The sequence below is a fragment of the Palaemon carinicauda genome, chromosome 19 (assembly GCF_036898095.1).
Source record: "Palaemon carinicauda isolate YSFRI2023 chromosome 19, ASM3689809v2, whole genome shotgun sequence".
Lineage (NCBI taxonomy): Eukaryota > Metazoa > Arthropoda > Malacostraca > Decapoda > Palaemonidae > Palaemon > Palaemon carinicauda.
The window spans coordinates 82,252,149-82,262,356 of NC_090743.1; the positions used below are offsets into that span (position 1 = coordinate 82,252,149).

Below are 10,208 nucleotides of genomic sequence, written 5' to 3' on the forward strand. Positions count from 1 at the left end.
CAGCTGGCTGACTTTACGAGTTAGTGAAACGCATTGCCATAGTTCGTGTGTAACGGAACAATGTTTTACCAGAGTGTATTAGTGTGCATGGAAAACAAATGGAGATATATTGGACAAATATTAGAGACCCAAACAAGAGCGAAACAAGGAATTGAAAATACGGAAAAGGTGGGAATGATTGAAAATGCGTTTGTTTATTTTTTTTTCATCAAGAGAAATACAGATAAATAGATATTGGATCATCTATTTATCCCGAAATCTCGAGTGAATGTTTAAATTTTGTGTATCTGTAATAACAGGGCATGATTGATATTTTTTTTTATTTAAAACATGAATCATTACGTTTATATTACACGAATAATTACAAATGCATGCATAAGGATTTGCTCAATTGAATAATAAAAGTACATTACATGGGGTTATTGTTTTACTAATATAGATGTAAAGTATATGAAGAGTAAAGATGTACTCCAAAAAGTTTATACATTATATATATGATTATGTATATTATATATTAATAGTACAAAGCATTTAATAAGTGATCAAAATTAATTTCATAGATAATTATATAACACAAATTGTATTACGTAAGTACATGATTACCGATGCAATAAATGAACAATTAAACAAATACAGATTGTCGTAAACATCCGTTGTACGTAATCAAAATTACCCGATTTAGAACACCTTTTGTTATTAATTACAGCTGTTAAAAGGTCACACTTGGGACGTAAGTTTGACGTCTGGGTTTCATATGATTATTTTTTGTTAATTGCTGATAATTATTTAGTTAATTACTGGTAATTAGCCTGACACCGGTTCGTTGATTATTGGTGGCTTACTTGGGTCGTCATTTGATTTTGTAATTCAATTTTTGGTAAGTTATTGATTGAAGATTAATTTGTCAGGAATTATCTTGCGTTACAAGTACCATTGTTGGCGTGAATTTATGAGGTAATTATTGTTTTTTATGTTTTAGTTGAATTATCGTAGATTATCTTGCTATAGCACAAGGGCCATTGTGGCCGTGAAGTTTTGATGTAATTGATTCAATTTATTTATTGAAATGTAAAGAAAGTAATTTGAGGTAAAAGTACAAATAAATTCAACAAATATAAAGTGACGTCTGGTGAAGATAATTTGTAGGGTTGTGGTATAATTAGTTCTGGGTAAGGATTAATGTATGCAAATGAGCGTCAGGTTAAAAGTGCTATGAAATTTTCAACTTTAAGAACAAATATTGTTAGTTGCAGTATGTTGTAATGTCAAACATTTTGTTAGTGTTTGAAAAGACACTTACCTTAACCCCCGCCCCCTTTTACTCTGACATTTCACATGAGCCAAATTACACATAATTTGATTGTTTTTATCATTGTTTCAACTATTTCATGACCGACGAAGAATGTTTTGATTGAATGGATAGGAAATAAGATTCATTTACTCTTTTATTTATTTATATACCGTTTTGATCCTATTTGTTGTGTGTATGAGCCATTCTTTCTTAGAGGAGTAGTTTCTGAGAGAGAGAGAGAGAGAGAGAGAGAGAGAGAGAGAGAGAGAGAGAGAGAGAGAGAGAGATTCCAAACTATAAGGTAATTCTACTTTTAACATTCATCAGATTACTTGCCTCCTTTTGGAATGTTTATTTTTGTTTCATTAATTTTTAGTCAAATAGTTTTGTGGAGCAATAAAGCACCTTTATAGCAATTTCATTATGACAGAAAATAAGTAATCCTCAGTTTTTATTGCTACAGATGGGAATGGTAGACTTGCTGGAGTTATGAACCAAAGTTTATTGGGATGTGGGAAAATTATTATTATTTGTATTATATAGTAATTGGGAGGTATTTTGCAGGTATATGCACAGAAAAACACAAGCACTTATTATTATAATTACTCCTATTATTATTATTATTATTATTATTATTATTATTATTATTATTATTAAACCTCAGTAGGAAAAGCAGTATGCTGCAAATGTGTGTGTGTATGTGTGTGTGAATGTATGCGGTTTTTCAGTAATGTATTTCCATTGTGTTTTAGTATATCTTTAAACTTTTCACACTAATCCTGATATATTATATACTATATATATATATATATATATATATATATATATATATATATATATATATATATAGATATATATATATATATATATATATATATATATATATATAAATATATATATATATTACTGTATATATACAGTATATATACCTATATATAATAGATATAATATTTAATAGATGGAGTAGATTTCATAGTAGTAAAACTGGCTGAACTCTACACCAAATATCTGCAAGAATGCTATATATACCAACAGCTCGGAAAAAAACTTTATTATTCTAATTCACAAAAAGGGACACACAAAAGACGTGAAAAATTACCGCGCAATAAGTTTACTCTCCATAATATATAAAATATTTACAAAGATTATATTAGCCGAATAGAATGACAGCTAGACTTTAATCAACCAAGAGAGCAGATTGGCTTTAGAAGTGGGAATTCTACAACTGATCATATCCATGTAATTAACCAGCTAATGGAAAAATCAACAGATTATAACAAACCACTATATATGGCATTTATAGACAACATATATACTGTGTATCTATCTATCTATCTATCTATATCTATATATATGTTTTCATTGGACACTGCCGATTGGTGATGGTTAGAAACTTTTGTTTCATTACTCACAACAAACCAACCTAGTATGGATGGACCTGACTCGTACTTTGCTCATCACAACGTTACACAACATTTTTCACCACGTTAATATATATATAATATATATATATATATATATATATATATATATATATATATATATATATATATATATATATATATATATATATATATATAAGTTTATATATATATATGTATATATATATATTTATATATATACATATATATTTATATATATATATATTTATATATATATATATATATATATATATATATATATATATATATATATATATATATATATATATATATATAGTGTTAAAAGCCTATGAGAAATTTTAACATTTTATTAAGACGTTGACGGAAAATAGCATGTTGAATGTAAATTAGATCAGCCGGGTCATTAAAGCAGTTGACTGAATTACACGTGCCTCTCTCTCTCTCTCTCTCTCTCTCTCTCTCTCTCTCTCTCTCTCTCTCTCTCCAAGATTTTAGGTGGAATGTCACCAACAGGATTATTTGATTAATTCTATTCTTTTCTTTTTTTATTATAATTAAATCGGCTAAAAAGAGCATATATTATTGTTTCTAGGTGAAAATGAAAAATAAAAATTATTCAATCGTAAATCAAAGGACGATTTAATTCACGTAATTTATTCTGCCTCTGGTGGCACCGTGGTTTCAGAGAGAGAGAGAGAGAGAGAGAGAGAGAGAGAGAGAGAGAGAGAGAGAGAGAGAGAGAGTGAGTTTAATTCTCCCCCTGAAAGCTATATACGAATATCAGCTCTTTCCAGGAATTTACGCGTCAGTTTACTATTCGTGGAAGCGAGATATACAAATCGGAGAAGAAATGGAATAAAAGAGATTGATTGGGTAGGAGGACGTAATTGGTGATGGAAGCAAGTAATAGGGATGACTGCGAATTAATGGGAAATTTAATTAATTGCGAATGTTTTTATGCTGAACAGGTTGACATAAGTCTCACTTCATGTTCATATATTATAGCATCCTGATTTTCCAACTAGGGTTGTAGCCTGGGTAATAATAATAATAATAATAATAATAATAATAATAATAATAATAATAATAATAATAATACCTTCATGTTAATGTAATTTATTAACGTTTCAGAAATGGCAAAAATTAATAAAATTTGTAAGAAATTAAAGAGAAAAAATCCCAGTTGTTGAATGTATTGAGGAATTGGTGACTGAAAGTGAGAAATAATGGGCAATGAAAGAAATTAACGAGAATGAGGATAAGCATGAAAGGAGGATTGGGATACAAGCACACGAATAAAAGTCTAGATGATTTATTATAATAGTTCTGGGAGTTTAGCTGATGGAACGAGTTTACTCTTATTATTTTCACGTTTTAGTCCAAATTAAGGTTTAAGACCTCTCCCTCTCTCTCTCTCTCTCTCTCTCTCTCTCTCTCTCTCTCTCTCTCTCTCTCTCTCTCTCTCTCTCTCTCTCTCTCTCATATATATATATATATATATATATATATATATATATATATATATATATATATATATATATATATATGTATATATGAAAAATATATTGTTAATATTCTAAGTGTTTTAGCTCTCTCACTCTCTCTCTCTCTCTCTCTCTCTCTCTCTCTCTCTCTCTCTCTCTCTCCTTCCTTCCTTCAATATTGGTGTTCTGCATTTTTAGAAATCCCAGAGCTCTGAGATTGAGCTTATTTATGTGTTTGTTTTCTCGAATATCGTTGCTAATATCTGAGTATGGAATATATTCATGTATTCAGATATATTTTGCGCTGATATCTCGCCATTTCTGTATCGTGGTAGAAATATGAAAATATTAAGTTTTAATGCATACGATATTCAAAATACCTTTAATTTAGAAAATGTCAAATTTTAATGGGCAACATATATTACATTTAACTAGATTACTAATAGGTGATTATCAAATACATGATTGCCAAACTGCTTGACTGTAGATAGGAAATGGGAAGGGGCGGGAAGACTTGAATGTGTGTGTGTGTGTGTGTGTGTGTGTGTGTGTGTGTGTGTGTACAGCGTGTAAGTATTTAGCCGTTATTTTGACGGGATTGCGTATACTAGAGTTTGGAGTATTTTGATTTGTTACTTGTTATTGAATATTTAAAAAAGAATTATTAAAGATTATGAACAGGCTGAAATGCTATTGGTATCTTATAATCGGAATGAATTGAGCATTAAACTATATATATATATATATATATATATATATATATATATATATATACATTATATATATATATATACATATATATATATATGTATATATATATATATATATATATATTATATATATATATATATATATATGTATACGCCCAAGCTCCTTCTCTCTAAGTTAGGACCAGGTAGGGTAAGGACAATGGCTGCTAATGACTCAAAAGCCAGACTTATAGGGTCCCCCCAAGGATGATTAGGCTGGAGACACAACTATCGAACTAGACTGGGTTTCTAATTCCCGTCCAACAGAATGTTAGACAGGGATGTTTCAATAGTCTACGACAACCATCTTGATAATTATTGTGACAATTATGATAATAATGCCTTCATCCACGTGAATTCTATAGTCCACTACTTGGTAATCATTATATTGTTGCAATAGTGATTACACTTTTGATATTTACCCCCGCCTGAAGGCTTGACCTCTTACATATACGTTGATCTTATAGTTCTTTTAATGCTGCTTAGAGTAACAATTGCACCAGAAGCCCACATTATAATAAAAACAAACTCTGTTCCCCCCTATTTACTGTCACAAGTCGTGGCTAATTGCCGCAGGTAAACGACGTGTAATTGCCAGCTAAATTTCCTTGTAATTTCCAGAGGGGATTTACCGTCATATTTCCAGGGATTATTCTTTTCATGGAAAGATAATGGAACGTCTTGAGAAAACTAATGAATCTGGTGTCGTATTTAGCTTGTTTTTTATTCTCCTCTTTTTTTTTTTTTTTTTTTTTTTTTTTTTTTGGCATATATTTTTGCATGGTTTTTGGGTATAGGTCGAATAAGGAGATGTATAGAAAGGAACTTTAGAAGGACCATATGTTATTTGTATATTTTTTAAATCGTTATTTGCGCATTTACTCACGCAACCACATACATACAATAGTGCAATCCGCCAATGTGGGTAAGTGACACATGTCACTTTTGAGATGAGGCTGTTAATATCATTCGCTCTCACCTTCTTCTATAGTGACTCACCACTGCGAAATGATTTTGTAAGTACGTAATATACTGTATAGGTCAGACAGGCTTAATAGAATATAATAGAATATAAAAAATGTATTCTAATTTGTATCTGGGACACATATTTTTGTTGGTACCTGTATATACTGTATCAATGCCAATAATTGCAGCCGTTTCTAGTTCCACAGCAGGACAAAGGCCTCCGACTTGTTAATTTATTGGCCAGTTTCCATCACCATGCTAGCGACTGTGGATTGGTGATGTTTGGAGACTTTTGTCTGATCGCTAACTTAAAAAAAAAACACATTGGTATGGGTGGCCCTGACTAGTACAGTTATGCTGATCAGGACGGTATGCAAACCCTTGTATTATTATTATTATTACTATTATTATTAGTATTAATATTATTATTACTAGCTAAACTACAACCCTAGTCGAAAAAGCAGGGTGCTATAAGCCCAAGGCTCCAACAAGGAAAAATAGCCCAATGAGGAGAGGAAACAAGGAATTAAATGAACTATAAGAGGAGTAATGAGCAATCAAAATAAAATGCTTTAAGGACATTAACAACATTAAAACAGCTCTTTCATATATAAACTATGAAAACTTCAAAAAAAAAAAAACAAGAGGAAGAGAAGCAAGATGGAATAGCTTGCTCTAGTGTACCCTTAAGCAAGAGAACTCTAACCCAAGACAGTGGAAGACCATGGTACAGAGGCTATAGCATTACCCAAGACAAGAGAACAATGGTTGAGTTTGAAGTGTCTTTCTAGTAGAGCTGCTGACCATAGGTAAAGAGAGAGTCTCTTCTATCCTTACCAAGAGGAAAGTAGCTACTGAACAATGACAATTACCCCATTAAGGTATCCTCCGCTCATAAAGGTATATATATATATACATATATATATATATATATATATATATATATATATATATATATATATATATATATATATATATATATATATATATATATATAAAATGTGTGTGCGTGTGTGCGTGCTAGGAAAGAGGAAGAGAAATCTAAAAGACATTAGGATGGATTGTGAGAAATATCTGAAATCCCAGGAACCACTAGTTTGTTTGCAAGGGGGGAGGGAGGGGGGGAGGCGTTTATAAAGGGTTTATAAACGGATAACGGATGAGTCGTTAGCAATTGCTAATAAATCCATTAAGTTTTCAGCACAAGGGTTTCATCCATGAACCGTCACTCTCATTCCGTGGAAACAAATCTAGTTCCTTTGCCTTTTGGTCCACTACAGTCGACTAATTACAAGGTTCATGAACCATTGTTCATGTTGATTGAGGCTCTTGATATAGATTCGAGTGTTGTAATCTCTCCGCTACTATTGTGTTTTTACACTGTATATTATGCTCATTTTTTTTTTCTAATTACATCCAATCATGTAAATCTTTGATTACTCCCTCTCCTAATTATCCATACATTTACCAACACTCATACCTGGTTAATAATTCAGTTGTAAGAGATGACCTAATTTTATACTCCTCCCCCCCCCCCCGTTACAGCTTTTCCTCCCATTATCTCCATTTTTCACACCTTTCATTACGATACCATCAATGTTATTAATTTTTCATTTGACCCAAACTCTTCATGTTATCGATACGCATTCAATGAATGATTGCGTCGAGCAGTACGCAGGTCCACTGGCCGCTAGAGGTTAGTGTCCGCACCTTGACTACAGATGTCCAAGCCATGGACCTCCGGTGGGTATTTGGGGGGATAGGGGCTTTGGTATGAGGGCACTAGGGCTAGTGTCGCCCTTAGGAGAAGGCAGACATCTAGCTGGCCTGGTCTCAGATGGGGTACTCTCTCTCTTTCTCTCTTTCTGTATAGCTAGTCTCCCCGTGGCCCGTGGCTCAGTTACGGTGTGGCTTCCACCGATGACGGGCCACGATTGGCGAGTGTGATCGCAGTCAAGGGGAGATCTATTCTCTCGACACAGTTCTGTTTCTCAAGTTCCGTGTCCCGAGACGAGAACTTCGCTTGGGTCAACAGGTGTTTGTTCGATTTTGTATTATTAGAAGCAAGTGATATATTGAATTTGTGATCCCTATTATTCAAAAAGTTTTATTTTTTATATTTAGCCCATGGCAACTTTTTTCCGTTTATTTTTCAATGATGAAATATGTTGATTTAGTTTTGCTGTGTATATTTTGAGTGACAATGTTGAAACTGAACTTGCCTTTGCAAGTAACAATGCCGAAAGAAATCTGAAAAAAAACGTTGTCAAGCGGAACCACGTTATTTAGGCTGGTCGGTTGCGATGTCCGTCTACCTGCCAAATCACTGGAGCAGATTTCCAAAGGTCCAAGGATTTATAAAAGTCCTTTGATTGAAAGTCCATCGAAGGACATCTTGTAAGTTCATATGGTGTGTACAACGACTTGAGGTTAAAAAATCTATGCTATATTTATCTTTTACTAAGGGTAAAAACATTCAAATTCAAAGCCCTATGCTCCAGCTGATATACCCCAATTTCACCCCATATCCCCCTTCGCCCCATCCCCTAATTCACACAAACATACCCATGCTTTATTTAGGGTTAATGTCATCGAAGAATTATTGGGTTAAATGGCCCCCTGTAATATTCAGATTCAGTGCAATAGCAGACATACCCATTCTCACCCATACCCCCCCAGGTGCTTCCATCTCCCCCTCCCCCAATTCGACCAACATACCCCCAGCATCCTTTTCACACCTTTGGATGGTACCTGCACAGCGTAGGTAGATAATGATGCGAAAATAGAGATCAAGGAGTAGGATGATGATGGAGTGGTTTTAGATGAGCTATGGATGCTGCTAGGAGGGCAGAGTCAAAGATGCAAGTTTTTGGAGAGGGACGTTTTGATGGTATTTAAGATTCACACGTCGCAGAGCGAGGGGGAGCTCCGTCACCGACCAGGGGCACTAGAGAAAGGTCAGCGTGAGAGAGGAGAGAGAGAGAGAGAGAGAGAGAAGTGAGGAGAGAGAGAGAGAGAGAGAGAGAGAGAGAGTCCTTCACAGTATAGTACTTCGAGACATTTTTATGGTAATTTTTTTTTTTCTCATTTTGGGTCCTTCATCTCCTTTTCTCCAATTTAACCCTCATCCTACCCCCAATCTCCTCACCCCCCCTTCTCATCCATCTTCTCACCCCCCATCATCCAATATCGACGGTTTTAACCGGAACCGGAACGATAAAATCCGGACCGGCTGACCTTTCGTGGTGACACGTCCTTGGATCCGGACTTGGGGACAGTACACAAATCCTACCTGACGTTCATCCCACTGCAAGGAGTATTGTTTCTCGGAAAAACTGAGATAAGCAGCATTGTCTTATTTTAAAAGGAGCGCCTACAAGATAAGGAGGGCATTGTATATTGCCATTGTATATCGGGGAGGAGATTAGTGGTGAATAAACTGGAATTCATGTTGGCATGGATTGCATTTTACCGATGTTTTGTAAGTGCATGCGGTTTGGAAGATGAAGGAGGGAGTTGGCTTCTGTGTTGTGAAGTGTAGTTAAAAATTTTCAGTTAAGTTCATTCATTAACTAACGTGTGTGTGCGCGCGCATATATGTGAGAGAGAGAGAGAGAAAGAAAGAGAGAGGAGAGAGATATTGCGTTCTGTACACAAAACATAAGGATTTATTTTAAGAAAAAAAGTTAAAGATTGCAACGCTATGTGATTGGTGTTAGGTGAATTTCTTAAAAATACCTAAGTAATCCGGGGACGTGAGGTCACCTATGGAAATTGAATACAAGCATTAACGCTCTCTCTCTCTCTCTCCTCTCTCTCTCCTCATCTCTCTCTCTCTCTCTCTCTCTCTCTCTCCTCTCTCTCTCTCTCTCACTGTATTTGGATATCTCATAACAAGTCGATCTTTCTCTGTCTACAGACGTATCTGTCTTGGCTGTCAAGAAATATGACTGTCTTCCACCTAAAAGCATAAAAACCTGTCTGTCGCGAGTGAGGGCTTCTTCCTTCTTGCGTGAGACGGTAACTCTGTCTTTTTGACTGTTGAATCTCTGCACCTTCCATGACTGATCTGTCTCGCAACTGTCTAAGCGTAGTATTGATCCTAATTTATATATAGAAAATATTTTAGGTATCTTATTCCTCTGTTTAGTAAATATGATTATTGAAGTATTTTTATCTGAAAGAAATTCTTTTTAAACCCAATTATCTTTTTTTATTTTCGATTTCTGTAAACACTTTTTTGAAAAGTGCAGTGCAGTGATTTTCAATCATCTATTTGTAAAGTATTTGTATAATTCCAATTATAAAGAGCAAT

At 34.0% G+C, this 10,208-nt stretch overlaps 1 pseudogene; it reads left to right on the plus strand.

Annotated features, from left to right (window-relative positions):
• Positions 1-7,808: 7,808 nt before the first annotated feature.
• Positions 7,809-10,208, plus strand: part of LOC137658694 (monocarboxylate transporter 12-like) — a 402,299-nt pseudogene continuing 399,899 nt past the window's right edge.